The sequence below is a fragment of the Pristiophorus japonicus genome, unplaced genomic scaffold (genome assembly GCF_044704955.1).
Source record: "Pristiophorus japonicus isolate sPriJap1 unplaced genomic scaffold, sPriJap1.hap1 HAP1_SCAFFOLD_310, whole genome shotgun sequence".
Taxonomy (NCBI): Eukaryota; Metazoa; Chordata; class Chondrichthyes; family Pristiophoridae; genus Pristiophorus; species Pristiophorus japonicus.
Genome location: NW_027252889.1, coordinates 488,527 through 515,534, shown reverse-complemented (window position 1 = coordinate 515,534; position 27,008 = coordinate 488,527). Strand labels below are relative to the sequence as shown.

Below are 27,008 nucleotides of genomic sequence, written 5' to 3'. Positions count from 1 at the left end.
AGTATGATGCTGTAGAGTCGTTAAGATCTTCTCGGGGTCTCCATGAAATTGGACTGTTCGGCCATGTTTTACGATTTGCACATCCCGGCTGGTAGGGTCAGCCTCATCTATGGCCTTGCGTACCATAACTCCCAAATCTTTAGCATGATGAGGGGCTAATACTTCACGAGCAATATGCGGTGCCATTGTTAGGGGTTGTTTCCACAGATTCTTATCCACTTCCACAAAATCTGCCTCTCTTTCCAGTCCAGTCACTCTAGCCCTTAATAGAATTCCCTTCACTTCCTCTTCGTGATCCTGATAAAAGTTCTGCAGGTCCTGATTCTTTCCACTGGGATCGTATGCTAGGGTCACGTGATAGGGTGCCTGCGGCAGGTCCAGAGACCACCACTGAGGGGTTCTAGTGGTATAATACTGCCGCTTAAGGGTTTCCTGTTTTACAATAATCCCATTATCTCCATACTCCAAATGCAACTGGAATTTGCAAAGGAGGTCTCTAGCCATCAAGTTACAGTCCAGATTGGTTGTGATAACAACTCGATGTTCCACCGATTCTTCCTGGTAACCCATTTTAACCGGTTCTGACACTGGGAATGTCGAGATTTGTCCCAGGAATCCTGAAAGTTCCTGTGTTTCAGTAGAGGCAGGGAGTTTAAGCTTTGATTGTACAGAAGACATGAAGGCTCCCGTATCTATCAAAAAGGGTTGCCACTCATTCAGAATGGGTTCGTCGTCCGGGGAGGATCCCTGCACAATCAAGCTGCTTAGTCAATTGGGGGACAATTGACCAAAGGGGTTGTTTCTGGGAGAAGTTAGTGTAAGATCCTCCTCTCCCCCCTTGCCCCCCTCCTCTTCCTTTTCCATGCTGACGGTAGGGGCAATTTTTATTCCAATGTCCTTCCTGCCCACAATTAAAACAGTCAATTCCTCTTACCCAGTCCCGGCCTCTTCCCATACCATGCCGGGGACAATAGGGAGGTTTATTAGCAGGGCTCGGGCCGTTTGGTTGTTTAGTATAACCGTATCCTTGCTTATCCATCCAATGCAACACTACGGTTCTATTGATCCTTCCTCCCGAGATGGCTCTTCCTTTCTAGTCACGTATTCAGTCTTGACCCGGGTTGGGGGCGCACCTCCCCCCTCCCCTTTCTTTTCCTGCCAATAATATCTAACTGTCCTCTCCATCTGTCCGGATAGCGTGAGCAATCAAATAGTTGTTTGAAGATCACAGACATCTATAGAGAGGTGGTCTGCAGCTTGTTGTGCATCAGGGTTTGGCATTGGTCTGACAGGGAATTGGTGTTGGGACTTTGGGATCTTGGAAATCATTTCTAGGTCGGAGGATGTTTCGGAGCTGTCTGACTGCTTGACAGTTCTGCGTCTCGATCGGCGGGGTGTTTGCTATGTCTTTCACAACTTGGACTGATAGATTGACTAGAAGATTTACGGGACTGTTTGTGATGTCGAGATATAGTCTGCCCTTTCGAGTGTGAGATCTGGTCCTTTCGGCTATATTGCTTGTAAACTGGGGATCCGAATCGCTATCAGAGGATGAGGAGTCAGTTTGGGTTTGTTGCTTTGGTGGTATGGGGTTGTTCCTAACTCCTCTCGCCGGAGTGTAAGGTGGAGGGTGTTGGGAAGAGGACTGGAGCAAGAGGCCAGGGGGTGCGGGAGGCGCCGTTGGGCGCTGAGTCAGTGGCCACTCATCAATTTCATCATCAGCCTCGGTTAACACAATGCCAGCCATTTTAACTCGTAGTTGATCAATACCTTTCTCAGAGGTCCCAGAGGATCTCTTAGCAAGTTTCTCGTGCGCACATTCTTTCTTTAAGACGTCTACAGTTTTAACATGTGTTCCCTCTGTCAATGAAAGTCCTAATTTAATAGCATTTGTTTGCCAACTTGACAGAAGTGATGCATCTTTTAATTTCTGACAATAATGTCGCCAGGTTGCAATTAAATTTTTATCCCCTTTTCCTCGTCCCCTTCTCCAAATTAATCCCTGTGCTTTTTTTTTGCTACCTCTATGCTTCTAGTGTCACCTAGAGGCCACTGGTCATCCCCTAATAATTTATTCAGGGCTCCTGATAATTTTCTAAAGTCTTCAGCTCTTTCAGGGAATTCCTCACATAACTTTTGTAGCGGACTATCCGCATCCGTAGTTTTATCTAACTGATTACCCATTTTCACGCTGCTCCTCGTATTACTGTGTCGTTACGCGTTCGTGTCGTCGTGCAATTTAAACAAACTTAAAAATAGACACAGACTTTACAGAAACTAACACTGACTTTAACTAACTCCAAATAACCAAACTTTACTAATGCTAACACTTACCCGCGTCGCCGCGCGGTTCGCGTCGTCGCGCGATTTAGGATACTTAAAACTTTACTTAAAACTCTAAACACTTAAGACTTACAAAGACTTACTGACATTAGCACTGACTTTCGCGATTCGCGTTGCTGCGCCTCTGCGTCACTGCGCGTTTACGTACTGCGCGTCTACGTCACTGCGCGTTCGTTTTCCTGCGCGTTCGCTTCGGCCCTTCTCCTCTCGGCCGCACGCTCGCGCTGCTGTGCGTCTCGCGTTGTTTGTGCGTCTGCGCCGCTGCGCGTCTCGCGTCGGCCCTACCTTCCGAGTTGCTGCGGGGTTTTTTTTTTAAAATTCAATCAGAGCCTAGACGGGCCAAGTGATATACAAGGTCGACGTCGTACCTGAGTTGAACACCTATCCTCTATTTAAATCCCCATTTTATTCCCTGTGAGCCTAATTTTCTAATTTTGATCTCTTATGAGCCTCAATTAATTTCTTTCAGTTTCCAAATTTCCCTATCCTTTCGCGTTACTGCGCAGTTTAAATTCAGTCAGTCAATGAAAGCCCTAATTTAATGGAGTTTTTCTGCCAACTGGACAGGAGTGATTTATTTTACTGCAGTGGAATTTTTTTCATAATTTAAAATCTCAGAACATTTTTTTCTTTCAGCACCTATTTAGTACGTAACTTTGTTTTTATAACTAGAGAGAAGTCTGGCACGTAGGCTGTGGACTGCTTTTCGTTATCTCAATTGTTCCAGCCTCAAGGTCGTGTTATTTAATATAATTTTTTTTAAAAATCCTTTTGAATCCATCTCAGTTGTTTTGCTGTGCCTTCTCTGAATGTTTTCTTTCAACAAGTTTTTCTTTTTTTTTAACCACCGGGACCATGTAATTTTTTCTTTTTTTTTTCAACAAACCTATCCTTTGGGCATTTCCTGGCTCCGTAACTTATCATCCGAATATACGTAATTCAATAAGGTTCACACTCTTAAACTTCCCACATACAGGACAACACTACGAAGGGTTAAAACAAACTTTCATTCTGTTTGAGATAAAACAAACCACAACTCCCCGGCTTTTTTTCTACAGTAAAAATCACAGAAGCATTTCTCATTTAAACAGACATTCACAAGAGTCTCTTTTCTTTCCTATTAATTTTTGGATCCATGATTGATCATCCATCCCTATCTAGCTCTAACTATAACCTATCTTTCCAAGTCGCCGCTTGGTTTGCGTCACCGCGCAATTTCCCTATCTCTATCCCTATTCTAAGTTTGAAAGGTATTCACCAGATTGTCCTGGATCTCGTTCAGACACTACCTGAGAACCAGCGAGTGGCTAAACTTTCCTCGGACTTTTGAAACCGGGGGAAACTGGAGCAGTATTGAAATCATACTCACTCCAGTGGCCACTTTCCCCTCGTCTCGTCCAAGGCTAGTCTGGCTCTTAATTCGCAAGTTTTCGGCAGTCGTCCGTTGAGATCCCACTTCTGACACCAAATGTAAATTTCTGGATTCTTTTCCCTCAATCTGGTTCAGTAAAATTACTGAGTCGAATATCTCTTGTGCTTTGAACAAAGCAGTCTTTATTACTGGCCAGTAAGACCTATCAGACAGAAAATATACTCTCTGGATAGAGCGTACACACTCCCTACGGATAGGTGAAGTTACATCGTAAAGCGTCAACAGTTATACAGTTTTGAAATCAAATAACAAAATACAAATGGATGGACAGTCTAACTCAGCCACTCATTAGTCAATCTATATGAGATGTTCTTCTTGAAAGCTCAAGCATTGCCTCTAAATGTTTCAATCTAATGGTGTGACTATTAACTGAGACCTTGCAATTCTGCAGATGTATTTCATGTTACAATTAGATGTTATTGGCAGGATTAGTGACTTGAAACCTTGAGACAGACTGTTAGCTATGCTGATGTTGCACTATTTGCAATCTGACATTCTCCCAGCTATTCATCCATGGCTTATTTTATGTTACATATATCCCGTTTACCTTACTGTCTTTAATTCCATATATTCCGTTCAGATATCCACTCAGTGAGTGGGCAAAACTATGGCAGGTGGGGTTTATTACAGGGAAGTGTGAGGTCATCCATTTTGGATCCAAGAAAGACAAATTGGAATATTTTTGAATGTGTTTTACTTGTATGGGGTGTTTGTGAATATCATTGAGTGGGATACACCTATTTATGTGTCTCTATCTATACAGCAATCTATATTAAAATTCAGCCACCAGTGAATTTTAAGCAGGAATTTTTGAAAGACCATAAACTGATTATATTATACAAATATATATTAACTGTCTAAGTGCCGTAGCAAAGTAAAAGCCTCTTTCTTAGCTGAAACCACCTTTAGTGTTTTGAACTTGCCTTGTAGTCAGCAAATACACGAGGATGGGTCACAGTGCTTTGAAACGTAAACCGCTGGTGAAACCAGTGAAAGTGGGTTAACAGCCTCGGGGGCAGGAAGCAGTGGCAGCAAAGGTAAGAAGGGATATTAGTTCACCAGTGCCAGCTGCTCCCTTCCTTTATTGATTTGTTGCTAGCCCATTCTCTCTCAATTCACCAATGTTGCTGTTAATCCATTCATCTGCTGATGTGCCTGCTGCTTCAGGAATTGATTTCCGTGTGTCCCTGGCTCTGGAGTTGGTTCAGTTCTCACTGTCCCACTAACTTACTGATTTGTTGGTATTGCCACTGCTCCCATTTATTCACCGATGCTCACAACTCCATTCGTTTTCGAACCAGAATTTGGGCTTTGCAGTTCTCCGTGTGTTTAATCCGGTCCGCCAATACTTGGAGAAGCCGGGCTCCCCCTCACTGTTTGCCGAGTGTGTTTGTGGCTGCACAAATCCAATTGTGGGCTGCAGCCCGACCCATTCAATGAGAACAACTTGTATTTATAGTGCCTTTAACGTAATAAACCCTCACAAGGTGCTTCTCAGGAACGGTATCAGACACAATTTGACACCGAGCCACATAAACAGATATTAAGCCAGGTGAAGAGGTCGGGTTTAAGGAGTGACCAAAAGGAAGTAGAGACGGAGAGGTTTAGGGAGGGAATGCCACAGCTTCGGGCCCAGACAGCTGAAGGCACGGCCACCAGAATGGTGGGGCGAAGGAAGTGGGGGATGCACAAGAGGCCAGAATTAGAGTGCAGAGTTCCCGGAGGGTTGAAGGGCTGGAGGACCCCCGACAGTGTTCATCCCCTCCCCTCCCCCGACCGTGTTCTCCCCTCCCCCTCCCCCGACCGTGTTCATCCCCTCCCCTCCCCCTCCCCCGACCGTGTTCTCCCCTCCCCCGACCGTGTTCTCCCCTCCCCCGACCGTGTTCTCCCCTCCCCCGACAGTGTTCATCCCCTTCCCCTCCCCCAACCGTGTTCACCCCCTCCCCCGACCGTGTTCACCCCTCCCCCTCCCCCGACCGTGTTCACCCCCTCCCCCGATCGTGTTCACCCCCTTCCCCTCCCCCGACCGTGTTCACCCCCTTCCCCTCCCCCGACCGTGTTCATCCACTCCCCCTCCCCCGACCGTGTTCACCCCCTTCCCCAACCCCTCCCCCGACCGTGTTCTCCCCCGACCATGTTCATCCCCTCCCCCTTCCCCGACCGTGTTCACCCCCTCCCCCGACCGTGATCACCCCCTCCCCCTCCCGTTGTTCATCCCCTCCCCCGACCGTGTTCACCCCCTCCCCCTCCAGGGTTCACCCCCTCCCCCTCCCCCTCCAGAGTTCACCCCCTCCCCCGACCGTGTTCACCCCTCCCCCGACCGTGTTCACCCCTCCCCCTCCTCCGACCATGTTCATCACTTCCCCCTCTCCCGACCGTGTTCACCGCTCCCCCGACCGTGTTCACCCCTCCCCCGAACGTGTTCACCCCCTCCACCGGCCGTGTTCACCTGCTCCCCCTCCCCCGACCGTGTTCACCCCCTCCCCTCCCCCGACCGTGTTCTCCCCCTCCCCCGACCGTGTTCACCCCCTCCCCTGACAGTGTTCACCCCCTCCCCCTCCCCCGACCTTTTTCACCATCCCCTCCCCCGACCGTGTTCACTTCCCCTCCCCCTCCCCCGACCTTTTTCACCATCCCCTCCTTCCCTGACGGCAGGCAGTGAGTAGCATGGTATGGGGAAGTGGGGAAGGCAGTGAGTAGCATGGTATGGAGCAGTGGGGAAGGCAGTGAGTAGCATGGTATGGGGCAGTGGGGAAGGCAGTGAGTAGCATGGTATGGGGCAGTGGGGAAGGCAGTGAGTAGCATAGTATGGGGCAGTGGGGAAGCAGTGAGTAGCATGGTATGGGGCAGTGGGGAAGCAGTGAGTAGCATGGTATGGGGCAGTGGGGAAGGCAGTGAGTAGCATGGTATGGGGCAGTGGGGAAGGCAGTGAGTAGCATGGTATGGGGCAGTGGGGAAGCAGTGAGTAGCATGGTATGGGGCAGTGGGGAAGCAGTGAGTAGAATGGTATGGGGCAGTGGGGAAGCAGTGAGTAGCATGGTATGGGGCAGTGGGGAAGCAGTGAGTAGCATGGTATGGGGCAGTGGGGAAGGCAGTGAGTAGCATGGTATGGGGCAGTGGGGAAGCAGTGAGTAGCATGGTATGGGGCAGTGGGGAAGGCAGTGAGTAGCATGGTATGGAGAGTGGAGAAGGCAGTGAGTAGCATGGTATGGGGCTGTGGGGAAGGCAGTGAGTAGCATGGTATGGGGCTGTGGGGAAGGCAGTGAGTAGCATGGTATGGGGCAGTGGGGAAGCAGTGAGTAGCATGGTATGGGGCAGTGGGGAAGCAGTGAGTAGCATGGTATGGGGCAGTGGGGAAGCAGTGAGTAGCATGGTATGGGGCTGTGGGGAAGGCAGTGAGTAGCATGGTATGGAGCAGTGGGGAAGGCAGTGAGCAGCATGGTATGGGGCAGTGGGGAAGCAGTGAGTAGCATGGTATGGGGCAGTGGGGAAGCAGTCAGTAGCATGGTATGGGGCAGTGGGGAAGCAGTGAGTAGCATGGTATGGGGCAGTGGGGAAGCAGTGAGTAGCATGGTAGGGGGCAGTGGGGAAGGCAGTGAGTAGCATGGTAGGGGGCTGTCATGTTTGACCATGAACCACCTTGCCCCCATCAGTACCCCTCCCCTTTGTTATGATCTGGAGTGCACTGCCTGAAAGGGCGGTGGAACCAGATTCAATAACAACTTTCAGAAGGAAATTGGATAAATACTTGAAAAGGAAAATTCTGCAGGGCTATGGGGAGAGAGCAGGGGATGGGATTAATTAAATAGCTCTTGCAATGGGCCAGCACAGGTACCATGGGCCGAATGGCTGCATCATGTGTATGTTTCTATCTGAGACCCAATTATACCAAAGACCAGGAGCCAGGTTTACAACTTTATAGTTGCTAAATTTAAAGAGATGAGGGAAGGATTGAGACAAATGGATTGGAGGATTGACCCTGATTCAGAAACCATCATTCTAATTGGTCAAGTGGCTGCCAATGTGGAACTAAGGGAGGGGCGGTGGACAAGGGAAGACACATATAATGGAACTTTGAAAAGATAAATTGCAGATAGTGAGCAATTGAAATAGCTGTTCCAATGGGAGTTTGTTAGCTGCCACGTTCGGGGGGAATGGAGTGAGCCAATGGTACCTACTGAAGGGAGTCACTGTTGTACATCCCTGTGCTGTGAAGGGATTCTCTCTTTAAATAACACATTTATTGTATTGGGAATGGAAAGATCTCCTGCTGAAACTGTATTTACTATATCGCTCAGGTTTTCAGAACAAATTAAAAATCAGATTTGACCACAGGTTAAACAGCAGCAAGACCTGTGTTTCACTCTTCTCATTCGACTCACACTCTGCGTTTCGTATAAGTCTTTTATTTATTTTATTTCTCCCATTAGGCCTCCTTTTGTCTTCTGCACGCATCACTTCTGCCCTTTAACCTTTTCCAGATCCCCACCGGAGCACTTCACAGGTCATTCTCTGGGGTCTTTAACCCGGAGTGGGTCTTGGGGAGTGGTCTCTCTGCACCTCCCGGATCTGTATAAATACTGCCGGTCGATTTTAACCCTAGTGGGTCTTGGGGAGTGGTCTCTGCATCTCCTGGGCCTTGTATAAATACCGCCGGTCGATTTTAACCCAGAGTGGGTCTTGGGGAGTGATCTCTGCACCTCCCGGGCCTTGTATAAATACTGTCGGTCGATTTTAACCCGGAGTGGGTCTTGGGCAGTGATCTCTGCACCTCCCGGGTCTGTATAAATACTGTCGGTCGATTTTAACCCAGAGTGGGTCTTGGGGAGTGGTCTCTGCATCTCCCGGGCCTTGTATAAATACTGCCGGTCGATTTTACCCCAGAGTGGGTCTAGCGGAGTGGTCTCTGCACCTCCCGGGTCTGTATAAATACTGCCGGTCGATTTTAACCCAGAGTGGGTCTTGGGGAGTGATCTCTGCACCTCTCGGGTCTGTATAAATACTGCCGGTCGATTTTAACCCAGAGTGGGTCTTGGGGAGTGATCTCTGCACCTCCCGGGTCTGTATAAATACCGCCGGTCGATTTTAACCCAGAGTGGGTCTTGGGGAGTGATGTCTGCACCTCCCGGGTCTGTATAAATACTGCCGCCCACTCCAGGCTGGGAAGAGGGCACAGAGTGTCTGCTGGAGATGAAGATCCGGTGGCCCCTGGCGGCCTGACAATTTCCAGGTAAATGGGGGAAGTGGGTTGGAGTTTGGGGCAAGGGGGATTTGTGGCCGCACAAAGATTTTTTGACTTGCCTTGGATGGGGGGGTGGGACTGTGGATTCAGCAGGGGTCGGGGGGGAGGAACTGTGGATTCGCGGAGGGGGGGAGAGTGTGGATTGAGCGGGGGCGGGGGGGAGGTGGACTCAGGGGGTGGGGGGGAGTTTGTGGATTGAGCGGGGGTGGGGGGCGGTGGACTCAGGGTGGGGGGGAGTGTGGATTGAGTGGGGGTGGGGGGAGGTGGACTCGGGGGGTGGGGGGAGAGTGTGGATTGAGCGGGGACGGGGAGGTGGACTCAGGGTGGGGGGGGGAGTGTTGATTGAGCGGGGGTGGGGGGCGGTGGACTCAGGGGGTGGGGGGGGAGTGTGTGGATTGAGCGGGGGTGGGGGGCGGTGGACTCGGGGGGTGGGGGGAGAGTGTGGATTGAGCGGGGACGGGGGGGGTGGACTCAGGGGGTGGGGGGGGGTGGATTGAGCAGGGACGGGGGGGGGGTGGACTCGGGGGGTGGGGGGGGTGGACTCAGGGGGTGGGGGAGAGTGTGGATTGAGCAGGGACGGAGGGGGTGGACTCGGGGGGTGGGGGGGGTGGACTCAGGGGGTGGGGGGAGTGTGGATTGAGCGGGGACGGGGGGGGAGGTGGACTCGGGGGGTGGGGGGGGTGGATTCAGTGGACGCAGCCAAGATCTCACAAAGAGCTCAACAAGCTTCCCAGCTGGGCTGATTAATGATGAATGGTGTTCAGTAAGAATAAATGAAAGGTGCCGTATATATCGGGAACGGTAGCATAGTGGTTATATCATTGGATGAGTAATCCAGAGGCCTGGATTAATGATCCAGAGACATGAGTTCAAATCCCACCACGGCCGCTGGGGAATTTAAATTCAGTGAATAAATAAATCTGGAATAAAAAGCCAGTGTCAGTAATGGTGACCATGAAACCACCGGATTGTCATAAAAACCCATCTGGTTCATTAATGGCCTTTAGGGAAGGAAATCTGCCGTCCTTGCCCGGTCTGGCCTATATGTGACTCCAGACCCAGTGCAATGTGGTTGACCCTTAACTGCCCTCTGAAATGGTCTAAAAAGCCACTCAGTTGTCATCATCATCACAGGCAGTCCCTCGGAATCAAGGAAGACTTGCTTCCACTCGAGAAGTGAGTTCTCTGGTGACTGAACAGTCTAATACAGGAATTACAGTCTCTGTCACAGGTGGGACACACAGTGGTTGAAGGAAAGGGTGGATGGGACTGGTTTGCCGCACTCTCCTTCTGCTACCTGCGCTTGGTTTCTGCACGCTCTCGGCGACGAGACTCGAGATGCTCAACGCCCTCCCGGATGCTCTTCCTCCACTTAGGGCGGTCTTTGGGCCAGGGATTCCCAGATGCCAGTGGGGATGTTGCATTTTATCAGGGAGGCTTTGAGGGTGTCCTTGAAACGTTTCCTCTGCCCATCTGGGGCTCCCTTGCCGTGTCGGAGTTCCGAGTAGAGCACTTGCTCTCAGTTGTATAAGGCGGCTCACCACCTCCTTCTCTAAGGCAATTAGGGATGGGCAATAAATGCTGGCCTTGCCGGCGATGCCCACGAATAAATGAATAAAAATATTGGAAATAAACAATAGGAGGTACCCGTGCCCCAGGGGAAGGACAGCACGTGTTGTGGGGTAGGTAAAGCAAACCCAGAACAATACTTTCAGATATAACCAGGGCAGGAGGGCACAGTCAGGATTGTAAAGGCCAAGTTCAGGACTCAGTTATTTGAAGACGGTGATCAAAAGCTGGAACAGGTTCCCAGGCGAGGCCAGAACACGGGACAGGTTTACAAACCGCTGGACGCTGCAATGGGACGATGGTAGTATTGGAATTCTGGAAGGATGAGATGAAGTGGACCGAGAGCCTTCTGTATCTGAACCTACATCAGAATCTTGTGTTGGGTATCGCAAAATATTACTAAAACTGGCAGCTTTTTACCTGATTTTCTGATCCTTGTTGTACCAACCTCCGTGGTAAAGGCAACAAAGAACATATCCACAGCAGGAGTTCTGAGTTCAGTTGCAGTGTGTGTGTTTTTGGGCTGCCTGTTCACACTGGGATTGTTGGTCAGTACAGGGCAATGTGGGACAGCTAAGCTCAGGATATGTTTGAACAACTCGGCTACAAATTACTGATAATACACATTGGGACAGATATCCCGGCCTCCCTGAGTCTGTCCGGAGTGTGTACGGACCGGGGAAGGCATCACAAAAGCCGGTTTTCGGTGTGCAATGCGCATGTGCAGAAAACCAGCTTTGAAACATACAAAAACATGTAACAATAACATTTAAAAAGCATATTTTAATGTTAAAAACACTGTCCACTAAGGGAAGTTTATTTTAAACCATAATGAAAAATCTTTTTAAAAAAAGTTTGAAAAATAATATTTTTTTCGAAGACATTTATTAACTTTAATTAAAATCAATCTTAAATATGTGATGTGTTTTTTCTATTTTTTACTTGTGTTTGGATGTTGGGGGGCAGTGTTTCTCAATCATAATGAGAACTCCTACTGACCGAGTTCCCATTATTATGAATGAGAAAATACTTGACCTGGATTGGCTGCCCAGTGCCATGTCACTCCAGCTCCAACATACATCCGTCCTGACAGACACACGCTCCGATGTGCAGGGAGAGTAGGCCTCAGGACCGGGATCTCTGGTGGGCGCAGCAGGAAAAGGTCGGTGCGCATCTTTTTTACCATTTTCTGTCGAGCGCCCGCGGGAAACAGAGGAGTGGGATTTCAGACCAATATCCATTCGCAAACACACAGGAGATTTTATAATCACTTCGGTTTCAACTTATTACTTCATGTTGTTCCTCATCTGTTCTGATCCTCAGTTATTTACTATTCACAGGTCGAAAGGCAAGTCCGGTTCTTATCCAGTCCCCAGAAGTTGTGACGGTGCCCGAGGGTGGGACGGTGCAGTTTGGGTGTACCCTGGAGAGCAGCAATGTGAATCACCGTGTGGATAAATATACTGTACACTGGTACCTCTCACAGGATAGGAAACACAAAATATTTACTCATTATGTAGATGGCTGGGTTTACCGATCACAAGGTGTCTCTGAGCGGTTTCAGCTTTCCAGAGATGTTGCCAGTAACAGCTGCATTCTGACCATCAGAGGCGTGGAGCGCAGAGACAGCGCTGTCTATATCTGTGGTATTTGGGGAACAATCTATGGAAATGGAACCCGGCTGAACATAACCAGTAAGTATATTCTACATTATATTGGTTTGATATCTAATAATGTTACAATACCAACATCTCATGTGTAAGTAAATGTTGTACAACGTTGTCACTTTTACAGTAACAACACTGAGTGGAAATTCTAAGTACAGAATGGAGGGTGAAATCTGGGACAAACTCCATTTGTTTTTAATTTGTTTAAGTGAGCACATGGTGGGACAAAACCTCACACACAGGATTCAACGGGAAAATACATGTTGAGGGAAAAGTGCAGTAAACTCTTTTTGGAGTTTATCTGCAAAACAAAACACATTAAACCGTGCCACCCGACCTGGGTGACACACCAGACATTTACAAGGCCCTTTTTTTTTTTTTTTTGGCACTAAAATCACAATTTTCCCCAGTGCCCCCTATAAAAGGGAAGGGGGACACTAAAAGCACCGGCAATTAAAACAAATTAAACTTAAAAACGTAAAATCAAACTAAAATTTGGTTGCCGGGCGTGATGATGCACTCCAGTCCCTCCGGTGCCCACCTCTCGCGGAAGGCCGCGAGCGTACCGGTGGACACCGCGTGCTCCATCTCCAAGGACACCCTGGACCGGATGTAAGAGCGGAAGAGAGGCAGGCAGTCAGGTTGAACGACCCCCTCGACCGCCCGCTGCCTGGACCGGCTGATGGCACCCTTGGCCGTGCCCAGGAGCAGTCCTACGAGGAGGCCTTCGGACCTACCCGCTCCCCTCCGCACAGGGTGCCCAAAGATCAGGAGAGTGGGACTGAAGTGCAGCCAGAATTTCAGGAGCAGCCCCTTCAAATAATGGAACAGGGGCTGCTACCTCGTGCACTCAATAAAAACATGGAACACGGACTCCTCCAGACCGCAGAAATTGCAGGCGGCCTGGGAGTCCGTGAACCGGCTTAAAAATTTGTTGCACGGCACTGCTCCGTGCACCACCCTCCAGGCCAAGTCCCCGACGAATAGTGGGAGGACCCCTGCGTAGAGTGCCCTCCATCGGGGACCCCCGCCTCCTCAGGACGGCAAGATGGTACGCCATGGCGTGTCCGGACGGCAGGCGAGGATGGCAAAGTTGAGAGTGTGCAGGAGCAGCCCGTACATGAAACCCCTCCGCGCGGAACTGAAAGGCACGGAGGGGATTTCCCCGAGGCGGCTCAAGTTGTGAGGCGCCGGCCCCCGAGGAAGGTTCCGGGGTTTGGCGCCGATGAGGAATTCCGTCCGGACGGGGGTCAGTTCGGACGGGATCTCCCCACGTGCTTGAGCCTCCTCGATGCACCTAACGGAGTCAGGGCCCAGAGCTGTTTTTAGCGACTCGATGGCATCGGCCGCGTGGCGGACGTTGGCAGAATTTAGGCGCCGCGCCAGCGTGTCTGGCGTCATCCAGCCCGCTCCTCCGCCATCGAGCAGGTCCCTGACCCTGGTCACCTCACCAGCCACAGCCCTCTCTTCCGACCGCCACATAAAACAAGTGCAGTAATAGGAATAATGGTGACATACCTGGTTAAATCAGGATATTGACAGGGTATATATATAAAACAATGCATCTCTGAGTGACTAAATCTGCACTCATCAATGCAAACAAATGAGCCCTCGACCCTTTCCAAGCTGCAATACACCATCCTTCAGCCTGTTAATTAATTCAGGAATGTGCAATCCGCTTTCAGAATGGCTGGGCGGCAAAGTACTGCGTCTCGTTTTGGAGTTGAAAGCCAGAAAATATTTAATAATAGAGTCCCGTGAGAAACTCGTCCGTGGGCCCGGAATGTACCCAATACACACAGACTGTAGTGGGTCTGGAATGTGCACAATACACACAGACTGTAGTGGGTCTGGAATGTACCCAATACACACAGACTGTCGTGGGTCTGGAATGTACCCAATACACACAGACTGTAGTGGGTCTGGAATGTACCCAATACACACAGACTGTAGTGGTTCTGGAATGTACCCAATACACACAGACTGTAGTGGTTCTGGAATGTACCCAATACACACAGACTGTAGTGGGTCTGGAATGTACCCAATACACACAGACTGTAGTGGGTCTGGAATGTACCCAATACACACAGACTGTAGTGGGTCTGGAATGTACCCAATACACACAGACTGTAGTGGTTCTGGAATGTACCCAATACACACAGACTGTAGTGGTTCTGGAATGTACCCAATACACACAGACTGTAGTGGGTCTGGAATGTACCCAATACACACAGACTGTAGTGGGTCTGGAATGTACACAATACACACAGACTGTAGTGGGTCTGCAATGTACACAATACACACAGACTGTCGTGGGTCTGGAATGTACCCAATACACACAGACTGTAATGGGTCTGGAATGTACCCAATACACACAGACTGTAGTGGGTCTGGAATGTACCCAATACACACAGACTGTAGTGGGTCTGGAATGTACCCAATACACACAGACTATAGTGAGTCTGGAATGTACCCAATAGACACAGACTGTAGTGGGTCTGGAATGTACCCAGTGCACACAGACTGTAGTGGGTCTGGAATGTACCCAATACACACAGACTGCAGTGGGTCTGGAATGTACCCAATACACACAGACTGTAGTGTGTCTGGAATGTGTCCAACACACACAGACTGTAGTGGGTCTGGAATGTACCCAATACACACAGACTGTAGTGGGTCTGGAATGTACCCAATACACACAGACTGCAGTGGGTCTGGAATGTACCCAATACACACAGACTGCAGTGGGTCTGGAATGTACCCAATACAAACAGACTGTTGACGGTTTGGGAGGGTGTGACCCAGAGAGAGAACATGGCCAACCTGGTAGGAAGCCTGAGGTCTGTGAACTAACAATTTATGATTTAAACAAACACATCGATGTACGACTATAGTGTGACTGTAAAGGAGTAATGTTGGAAGTCTCGCCCACTGGGACAATATATGGAAGGTTCAGCAGATGCCGCCCACGATTTTCCGACTATCTGGCAGCGAGATTCCTGGCAGAGCTCTGGTCTCCTGAAATTATCTTTTTTGCCTTCTCAAAAAAGTCTATGCAAATAAATTGTTTCCTCGTGTCCAATGCCAGGTACCACTTTGAAAGGCAAGTGCACACTTTGTATAAGCACCACTTGGAGAAAGGACTGAGGGTAGCAAGGGCACAGAATGTACTCTGGCTAGGCAGCTTCAATGTCCATCACCAAGACTCGGGAGTACCAGCACTGACCGAGCTGGCCGAGTCCTGAGGGACATTGCTGCCAGACTGGGCTTGCGGCAACTGGTGAGAGGACCAACATGAGGGAATTACTGATCTGGCTCTGTCCTCCCCAAGCTACAACAACTTGTATTTATACAGCGCCTTTAACATAGTAAAATGTCTCAAGGAGCTTCACAGGAGCGTTATCAGACAACATTTGACACCGAGCCACATGAGGAGATATTAGGGCAGGTGACACATGTTGTAACTTCTATGTATATCAGAGCCATTGAAGATGTTGCTGGGGCCGAGGGGATTCGCCTATGAATCTAAAACTTTAGAAGCTGAAGGATCCAGAGCAAGAGACCCAAGAATATAACAGGTCCAACTGTGTCACAGACTTTCATGTGTGGCAGAAGGGGCAAATGCAGGTCTCCACGGACTTGGCCAACTAGGTGTGCCAGGGCCAATTCCGAGTGGCTGCCAGGCACCTGAGGTACAAGTCCATCACTCATTCTGCCCCCTCCCTGAACTCCTCTTCCACCTCCAAATCCACAGGAGCCACTGGCAAGGCCCAGTGAGCCTCCGTGCAGAGCAGTATGGTTAGAGAAGAGATTCACAGCTTGACAGCAACAATACAGTGGCTGGAGGGCTGTGCAAAAAGGAAACATCAGAAAAGAACTATTGCACGGACAACGATGCAGAAACAGCGGTACAGGAGATGGAGGGGAAAAAAACAACTTTCCAAAATCGGTCCCTCTGTCCCAGCTTCGAGTGGACATTCTGCGGTGAGCAGCTGGGAAGACCACAAGTGTCCATTATAAACGGGCAAGCAAAAGGCACCAAGTGAGGACACGTGGGGATTCACCATGGGACTGAGTGACATCTATTTACATATTTCTCAGGGTATAATGAATCCACGCAGGCTTTCAACACAACCTGAAAATATTTCAGATGTCTTCTCCGGCTGCATCTGTTGCACCCGGACCGCCTGCCCCATCCCGCGCTGCTTGTGCACTGGCTGCGGAGCACCGCCCCTCCAGTCTGACATTGAGTCAGTGTGACAGTGATTTCAGTGGGAATTAGATCGACATAAAGGCAGCGCAGGTGGAAGACAACAAACACTTGCATTTACAAAGCTCCTTTCACATAATTGTCTCAAAGTGCTTCACAACAATGGAACTAGGGCGACAGGCACCAAGCCGTCAAGGAAGAAATTGGTAGAAGTGTCGGAAATGCTGGTCAAAATGATGGGTTTTTGTAACGGTTTCTAAAGTTGGAGAGAGAAGTGGAGAGTTGGAGGGTTCATTGAGCAGTCTGCAATAGAAACATAGAAAATAGGTGCAGGAGTAGGCCATTCAGCCCTTCGAGCATGCAGCGCCATTCAATGAGTTCATGGCTGAACATACAACTTCAGTACCCCATTCCTTCTTTCTCGCCATACCCCTTGATCCCCCTAGTAGTAAGGACTACATCTAACTCCTTTTTGAATATATTCAGTGAATTGGCCTCAACAACTTCCTGTGGTAGAGAATTCCACAGGTTCACCACTCCCTGGGTGAAGAAGTTTCTCCTCATCTCGGTCCTAAATGGCTTACCCCTTATGCTTAGACTGTGACCCCTGGTTCTGGACTTCCCCAACATTCTTGGGAACATTCTTCCTGCATCTAACCTGTCTTAAACCCGTCAGAATTTTCAATATTTCTACGAGATCCTCTCTCATTCTTCTGACCTCCAGTGAATACAAGCCCAGTTGATCCAGTCTTTCTTGATATGTCAGTCCCGCCATCCCAGGAATCAGTCTGGTGAATCTTCGCTGCACTCCCTCAATAGCAAGAATGTCCTTCCTCAAGTTAGGAGACCAAAACTGTGCACAATACTCCAGGTGTGGCCTCACCAAGGCCCTGTATAACTGTAGCAATACCTCCCTGCCCCTGTACTCAAATCCCCTCGCTATGAAGGCCAACATGCCATTTGCTTTCTTAACCGCCTGCTGTACCTGCATGCCAGCCTTTAATGACTGATGTACCATGACACCCAGGTCTCGTTGCACCTCCCCTTTTCCTAATCTGTCACCATTCAAATAATAGTCTGTCTCTCTGTTTTTACCACCAAAGTGGATAACCTCACATTTATCCACTTTATACTTCATCTGCCATGCATTTGCCCGCTTACCTAACCTATCCAAGTCACTCTGCAGTCTCATAGCATCCTCCTCGCAGCTCACACTGCCACCCAACTTAGTGTCATCCGCAAATTTGGAGATACTACATTTAATCCCCTTGTCTAAATCATTAATGTACAATGTAAACAGCTGGGGCCCCAGCACAGAACCTTGCGGTACCCCACTAGTCACTGCCTGCCATTCTGAAAAGTACCCATTTACTCCTACTCTTTGCTTCCTGTCTGACAACCAGTTCTCAATCCATGTCAGCACACTACCCCCAATCCCATGTGCTTTAACTTTGCACATTAATCTCTTGTGTGGGACTTTCTCGAAAGCCTTCTGAAAGTCCAAATACACCACATTAACTAGTTGTCCACTCTACTGGAAACATCCTCAAAAAATTCCAGAAGATTTGTCAAGCATGATTTCCCTTTCACAAATCCATGCTGACTTGGACCTATCATGTCACCTCTTTCCAAATGCGCTGCTATGACATCCTTAATAATTGATTCCAACAAATTCCCCACTACCGATGTCAGGCTGACCAGTCTATAATTCCCTGTTTTCTCTCTTCCCTCCTTTTTTAAAAAGTGGGGTTACATTGGCTACCCTCCACTCCATAGGAACTGATCCAGAATCTATAGAATGTTGGAAAATGACTCAATGCATCCACTATTTCCAAGGCCACCTCCTTAAGTATTCTGGGATGCAGATCATCAGGCCCTGGGGATTTATCGGCCTTCAATCCCATCAGTTTCCCTAACACAATTTCCTGACTAATTAGGATTTCCCTCAGTTCCTCCTTCTTATGAGACTCTCTGACCTCTTTTATATCCGGAAGGTTGTTTGTGTCCTCCTTAGTGAATACCGAACCCAAGTACTTGTTCAATTGGTCCGCCATTTCTTTGTTCCCAGTTATGACTTCCCCTGATTCTGACTGCAGAGGACCTGCGTTTGTCTTTCCTAACCTTTTTCTCTTTACATATCTATAGAAGCTTTTGCAGTCCATTTTAATGTTCCCTGCAAGCTTCTTCTCGTACTCCATTTTCCCTGCCCTAATCAAACCCTTTGTCCTCCTCTGCTGAGTTCTAAATTTCTCCCAGTCCCCGGGGTCGCTGCTATTTCTGGTCAATTTGTATGCCACTTCCTTGGCTTTAATACTATCCCTGATTTCCCTTGATAGCCACGGTTGAGCCACCTTCCCTTTTTTATTTTTTCACCAGACAGGGATGTACAATTGTTGTAGTTCATCCATGTGGTCTCTAAATGTCTGCCATTGCCCATCCACTGTCAACCCCTTTAGTATCATTCGCCAATCTATCCTAGCCAATTCACGCCTCATACCTTCAAAGTTACCCTTCTTTAAGTTCTGGACCATGGTCTCTGAATTAACTGTTTCATTCTCCATCCTAATGTAGAATTCCACCATGTTATGGTCACTCTTCCCCAAAGGGCCTCGCACAACGAGATTGCTAATTAATCCTCTCTAATTACACAACACCCAGTCTAAGATGGCCTCCCCACTAGTTGGTTCCTCGACATATTGGTCTAGAAAACCATTCCTTCTGCACTCCAGGAAATTCTCCTTCACCGTATTGTTTCCAGTTTGCTTAGCCCAATCTATGTGCATATTAAAGTCACGCATGATAACTGCTGCACCTTTATTGCATGCACCCCTAATTTCCTGTTTGATGCCCTCCCCAACATCACTACTACTGTTTGGAGGTCTGTACACAACTCCCACTAGCGTTTTCTGCCCCTTGGTATTCCGTAGCTCCGCCCATACCGATTCCACATCATCCAAGCTAATGTCTTTCCTTACAATTGCAGTAATTTCCTCTTTAACCAGCAACGTTACCCCGCCTCCTTTTCCTTTCTGTCTATCCTTCCTAAATGTTGAATACCCTTGGATGTTGAGTTCCCAGCCTTGGTCATCCTGGAGCCAACCACATCGTATCCGTTAACTGCTATCTGCACAGTTAATTCGTCCACCTTATTCCGAATACTCCTCACATTGAGGCACAGATCCTTCAGGCTTGCCTTTTTAACCCACTTAGACTCTTTAGAATTTTGCTGTAAAGTGGTCCTTTTTGTTTTTTGCCTTGGGTTTCTCTGCCCTCCACTTTTACTCATCTCCTTTCTGTCTTTTGCTTCTGTCTCCATTTTGTTTCCCTTTGTCTCCCTGCATTGGTTCCCATCCCCCTGCCATATTAGTTTAACTCCTCCCCAACAGCACTCGCAAACACTCTTCCTGGGACATTGATTCCAGTCCTGCCTAGCTGCAGACCGTCCGGTTTGTACTGGTCCCACCTCCCCCAGAACCGGTTCCAATGCCCCAGGAATTTGAATCCCTCCCTGCTGCACCACTGCTCAAGCCACGTATTCATCTGAGCTATCCTGCGATTCCTACTCTGACTAGCACGTGGCACTGGTAGCAATCCCGCGATTACTACTTTTGAGGTCCTACTTTTTAATTTAGCTCCTAGCTCCTTAAATTCGTCTCGTCGGACCTCATCCCTTTTTTTACCTATATCGTTGGTCCCAATGTGCACCACGACAACTGGCTGTTCGCCCTCCCTTTTCAGAATGTCCTGCACCCGCTCCGAGACATCCTTGACCCTTGCACCAGGGAGGCAACATATCATCCTGGAGTCTCGCTTGCAGCCGCAGAAACGCCTATCTATTCCCCTTACAATTGAATCCCCTATCACTATCGCTCTCCCAATCTTTTTCCTGCTCTTCTATGCAGCAGAGCCAGCCACGGTGCCATGAACTTGGCTGCTGCTGCCCTCCCCTGATAAGTCATCCCCCTCAACAGTACTCAAAGCGATGTATCTGTTTTGCAGGGGGATGACCGCAGGGGATCCCTGCACTACCTTCCTTGCACTGCTCTTCCTGCTGGTCTTCCATTCCCTATATGTCTGTGGACCCTTTACCTGCGGTAAGACCAACTCACTAAACGTGCTATTCACGTCATTCTCAGCATCGTGGATGCTCCAGAGTGAATCCACCCTCAGCTCCAATTCTGCAACGCGGTCCGTCAGGAGCTGGAGGCGGATACACTTCCCGCACACGTAGTCGTCAGGGACACGGGAAGTGTTCCTGAGTTCCCACATAATACAAGAGGAGCATATCACGTGTCCGAGCTCTCCTACCATGACTAAACCCTTAGATTAACTTAAATTGGCAACAACAATGCTAAAAGTTACTCACTGATCTCGAAGAGAAAAAAGAAAAACTACTTACCAGTCACCAGCCAATCACTTACCCCCTTGGCTGTGACGTCACCTTTCTATTTCTTACTTCTTTTTTGCTCTCTCCCTGTAGCTGCACAAGCCTCTCGCAGACACTGTCTGACTCCTTGTCTCATGGCCTTTTGTAGGTCTCTCCACACACCCCGGACTGTCTCCTCTCGCAGACACTGTCTGACTCCTTGTCTCATGGCCTTTTGTAGGCCTCCACACACCCCGGACTGTCTCCTCTCGCAGACACTGTCTGACTCCTTGTCTCATGGCCTTTTGTAGGTCTCTCCACACACCCCGGACTGTCTCCTCTCGCAGACACTGTCTGACTCCTTGTCTCATGGCCTTTTGTAGGCCTCCACACACCCCGGACTGTCGCCTCTCGCAGACACTGTCTGACTCCTTGTCTCGCGGCCTTTTGTAGGTCTCTCCACACACCCCGGATTGTCTCCTCTCGCAGACACTGTCTGACTCCTTGTCTCATGGCCTTTTGTAGGTCTCCACACACCGCGGACTGTCTCCTCTCGCAGACACTGCCCGACTCCTTGTCTCACAGCCTTTTGTAGGTCTCCACACACCGCGGACTGTCTCCTCTCGCAGACACTGCCCGACTCCTTGTCTCACAGCCTTTTGTAGGTCTCCACACACCCCGGACTGTCTCCTCTCGCAGACACTGTCTGACTCCTTGTCTTGCGGCCTTTTGTAGGCCTCCACGCACCCCGGACTGTCGCCTCTCGCAGACTCAGTCCAACTCCTTGTCTCATGGCCTTTTGTAGGTCTCTCCACACACCCCGGACTGTCGCCTCTCGCAGACACTGTCTGACTCCTTGTCTTGCGGCCTTTTGTAGGCCCCCACGCACCCCGGACTGTCGCCTCTCGCAGACACTGCCCGACTCCTTGTCTCGTGGCCTTTTGTAGGTCTCTCCACACACCCCGGACTGTCTCCTCTCGCAGACACTGTCTGACTCCTTGTCTCGCGGCCTTTTGTAGGTCTCTCCACACACCCCGGACTGTCGCCTCTCGCAGACACTGCCCGACTCCTTGTCTCATGGCCTTTTGTAGGTCTCTCCACACACCCCGGACTGTCTCCTCTCGCAGACACTGCCCGACTCCTTGTCTCGCGGCCTTTTGTAGGCCTCCACACACCCCGGACTGTCGCCTCTCGCAGACACTGTCTGACTCCTTGTCTCGCGGCCTTTTGTAGGTCTCTCAACACACCCCGGACTGTATCCTCTCGCAGACACTGTCTGACTCCTTGTCTTGCGGCCTTTTGTAGGTCTCTCCACGCACCCCGGACTGTCGCCTCTCGCCGATGGAACCAATCAGGAGGCAGGCGATCTTAGATCTGGTCCTGTGTAATGAGACAGGATTAATAAACAATCTCCTAGTAAAGGATCCCCTTGGAATGAGTGATCATAACATGGTTGAATTTCAAATTCAGATGGAGGGTGAGAAAGTTGGATCTTAAACCAGCGTACTAAGCTTAATTAAAGGAGACGACAAAGGTATGAGGGCAGAGTTGGCTAAAGTGAATTGGGAAAATAGATTAAAGTGTAGAACGGTTGATGAACAGTGACGTACATTTAAGGAGATATTTCACAGCTCTCAAGAAAAATATATTCCAGTGAGGAGGAAAGGGTGTAAAAGAAAGGAAAAGCGTTTGATTAGGGCAGGGAAAATAGAGTACGAGAGGAAGCTTGCAGGGAACATTAAAATGGACTGCAAAAGCTTCTATAGATATGTAAAGAGAAAAAGAGTAGTAAAGACAAACTTAGGTCCCCTGCAGTCAGAATCAGGGGAAGTCATAACTGGGAACAAAGAAATGGCAGACCAATTGAACAAGTACTTTGGTTCGGTATTCACGAAGGAGGACACAAACAACCTTCCGGATATAAAAGGGGTCAGAGGGTCTAGTAAGAAGGAGGAACTGAGGAAAATCCTTATTAGTCGGGAAATTGTGTTAGGGAAATTGATGGGATTGAAGGCCAATAAATCCCCAGGGCCTGATGGTCTGCATTCCAGAGTACTTAAGGAGGTGGCCTTGGAAATAGCGGATGCATTGACAGTCATTTTCCAACATTCCATAGACTCTGGATCACTTCCTATGGAGTGGAGGGTAGCCAATGTAACCCCACTTTTTAAAAAAGGAGGGAGAGGGAAAACAGAGAATTATAGACCGGTCAGCCTGACATCGGTAGTGGGGAATTTGTTGGAATCAATTATTAAGGATGTCATAGCAGCGTATTTGGAAAGAGGTGACATGATAGGTCCAAGTCAGCATGGATTTGTGAAAGGGAAATCATGCTTGACAAATCTTCTAGAATTTTTTGATGATGTTTCCAGTAGAGTGGACAAGGGAGAACCAGTTGATGTGGTGTGTTTGGACTTTCAGAAGGCTTTGGACAAGGTCCCACACAAGAGATTAATGTGCAAAGTTAAAGCACATGGAATTGGGGGTAGTGTGCTGACATGGATTGAGAACTGGTTGTCAGACAGGAAGCAAAGAGTAGGAGTAAATGGGTACTTTTCAGAATGGCAGGCAGTGACTAGTGGAGTACCGCAAGGTTCTGTGCTGGGGCCCCAGCTGTTTACACTGTACATTAATGATTTAGACGAGGTGATTAAATGTAGTATCTCCAAATTTGCGGATGACACTAAGTTGGGTGGCAGTGCGAGCTGTGAGGAGGATGCTGTGAGGCTGCAGAGCGACTTGGATAGGTTAGGTGAGTGGGCAAATGCATGGCAGATGAAGTATAATGTGGATAAATGTGAGGTTATCCACTTTGGTGGTAAAAACAGAGAGACAGACTATTATCTGAATGGTGACAGATTAGGAAAAGGGGAGGTGCAACGAGACCTGGGTGTCATGGTACATCAGTCAATGAAGGTTGGCATGCAGATACAGCAGGCGGTTAAGAAGGCAAATGGCATGTTGGCCTTCATAACGAGGGGATTTGAGTACAGGGGCAGGGAGGTGTTGCTACAGTTGTACGGGGCCTTGGTGAGGCCACACCTGGAGTATTGTGTACAGTTTTGATCTCCTAACTTGAGGAAGGACATTCTTGCTATTGAGGGAGTGCAGCGAAGATTCACCAGACTGATTCCCGGGATGGTGGGTCTGACCTATCAAGAAAGACTGAATCAACTGGTCTTGTATTCACTGGAGTTCAGAATAATGAGAGGGGATCTCAAAAATACGTTTAAAATTCTGACGGGTTTAGACAGGTTAGATGCAGGAAGAATGTTCCCAATGTTGGGGAAGTCCAGAACCAGGGGTCACAGTCTAAGGATAAGGGGTAAGCCATTTCGGACCAAGATGAGGAGAAACTTCTTCACCCAGAGAGTGGTGAACCTGTGGAATTCTCCACCACAGAAAGTTGTTGAGAGCAATTCATTAAATATATTCAAAAAGGAGTTAGATGAAGTCCTTACTACTTGGGGAATCAAGGGGTATGGCGAGAAAGCAGGAATGGGGTACTGAAGTTGCATGTTCAGCCATGAAATCATTGAATGGCGGTGCAGGCTCGAAGGGCCGAATGGCCTACTCCTGCACCTATTTTCTATGTTTCTATGTTTCTGCAGCCATCCGTGGCAAACTAAAAAAATAAAGGACGGTATCCAATTAAAAACAAGGGCATACAAAGTGGCCAAAACTAGTGTGAGGACAGATGATTGGGAAGCTTTTAAAAGCCAGCAAAGAATGACTAAAAAATGATTAAGAAAGGGAAGATAGACTATGAAAGTAAACAAGCACGAAATATAAAAACAGATAACAAGAGTTTCTATAGGAATATAAAAAGGAAAAGAGTGGCTAAAGTAAATGTTGGTCCTTAGAGGACGAGACCGGGGAATTAATAATGGGGAACATGGAGATGGCGAAAACTCTGAACAAATATTTTTAGTCAGTCTTTACGGTATTTTTATAGAACAAATATTTTTAGTCAGACTAACAATATCCCAATAGTGGATCGACAAGGGGCTATATGGGGAGAGAAATTTAACACAATCACAATCACGAAGGAGGTGGTACTCAGTAAGGTAATGGGACTAAAGGCGGATAAATCCCCTGGAACTGATGGCTTGCATCCTGGGGTCTTAAGAGAGGTAGCGCCAGGGATAGTGGATGCATTGGTTATAATTTACCAAAATTCCCTGGATTCTGGGGAGCTCCCAGCAGATTCGAAAACTGCAAATGTAATGCCCCCATTTAAAAAAGGAGGCAGACAAAAAGCAGGAAACTATAGACCAGTTATCCTAACATCTGTGGTTGGGAAAATGTTGGTGTCCATTATTAAAGAAGCAGTAGCAGGACATTTAGAAAAGCATAATTTGGTCAGGCAGAGTCAGCATGGATTTATGAAGGGCAAGTCATAGAAACATAGAAACATAGAAAATAGGTGCAGGAGCAGGCCATTCAGCCCTTCTAGCCTGCACCGCCATTCAACGAGTTCATGGCTGAACATGAAACTTCAGTACCCACTTCCTGCTTTCACGCCATACCCCTTGATCCCCCGAGTAGTAAGGACTTCATCTAACTCCCTTTTGAATATATTTAGTGAATTGGCCTCAACTACTTCCTGTGGTAGAGAATTCCACAGGTTCACCACTCTCTGGGTGAAGAAGTTTCTCCTTATCTCGGTCCTAAATGGCTTACCCCTTATCCTTAGACTGTGACCCCTGGTTCTGGACTTCCCCAACATTGGGAACATTCTTCCTGCATCCAACCTGTCCAAACCCGTCAGAATTTTAAACGTTTCTATGAGGTCCCCTCTCACTCTTCTGAACTCCAGTGAATACAAGCCCAGTTGATTCAGTCTTTCTTGATAGGTCAGTCCCACCATCCCGGGAATCAGTCTGGTGAATCTTCGCTGCACTCCCTCAACAGCAAGTATGTCCTTCCTCAAGTTAGGAGACCAAAACTGTACACAATACTCCAGGTGTGGCCTCACCAAGGCCCTGTACAACTGTAGCAACACCTCCCTGCCCCTGTACTCAAATCCCCTCGCTATGAAGGCCAACATGCCATTTGCTTTCTTAACCGCCTGCTGTACCTGCATGCCAACCTTCAATGACTGATGTACCATGACACCCAGGTCTCGTTGCACCTTCCCTTTTCCTAATCTGTCACCATTCAGATAATAGTCTGTCTCTCTGTTTTTACCACCAAAGTGGATAACCTCACATTTATCCACATTATACTTCATCTGCCATGCATTTGCCCACTCACCTAACCTATCCAAGTCACTCTGTAGCCTCATAGCATCCTCCTCGCAGCTCACACTGCCACCCAACTTAGTGTCATCCGCAAATTTGGAGATACTACATTTAATCCCCTCGTCTAAATCATTAATGTACAATGTAAACAGCTGGGGCCCCAGCACAGAACCCTGCGGTACCCCACTAGTCACTGCCTGCCATTCCGAAAAGTACCCATTTACTCCTACTCTTTGCTTCCTGTCTGACAACCAGTTCTCAATCCACGTCAGCATACTACCCCCAATCCCATGTGCTTTAACTTTGCACATTAATCTCCTGTGTGGGACCTTGTCGAAAGCCTTCTGAAAGTCCAAATATACCACATCAACTGGTACTCCTTTGTCCACTTTATTGGAAACATCCTCAAAAAATTCCAGAAGATTTGTCAAGCATGATCTCCCTTTTACAAATCCATGCTGACTTGGACCTATCATGTCACTATTTTCCAAATGCGCTGCTATGACATCCTTAATAATTGATTCCATCATTTTACCCACTACTGAGGTCAGGCTGACCGGTCTATAATTCCCTGCTTTCTCTCTCCCTCCTTTTTTAAAAAGTGGGGTTACATTGGCTACCCTCCACTCGATAGGAACTGATCCAGAGTCAATGGAATGTTGGAAAATGACTGTCAATGTATCCGCTATTTCCAAGGCCACCTCCTTAAGTACTCTGGGATGCAGTCCATCAGGCCCTGGGGATTTATCGGCCTTCAATCCCATCAATTTCCCCAACACAATTTCCCGACTAATAAAGATTTCCCTCAGTTCCTCCTCCTTAATAGACCCTCTGACCACTTTTATATCCGGAAGGTTGTTTGTGTCCTCCTTAGTGAATACTGAACCAAAGTACTTGTTCAATTGGTCTGCCATTTCTTTGTTCCCCGTTATGACT

The 27,008-nt window shown here is 48.4% G+C and overlaps 1 pseudogene; it reads left to right on the top strand.

The window, feature by feature from the left end:
• The window catches only part of LOC139249382 (uncharacterized), a 191,209-nt pseudogene that overhangs the window by 107,300 nt on the left and 56,901 nt on the right, over positions 1-27,008 (top strand).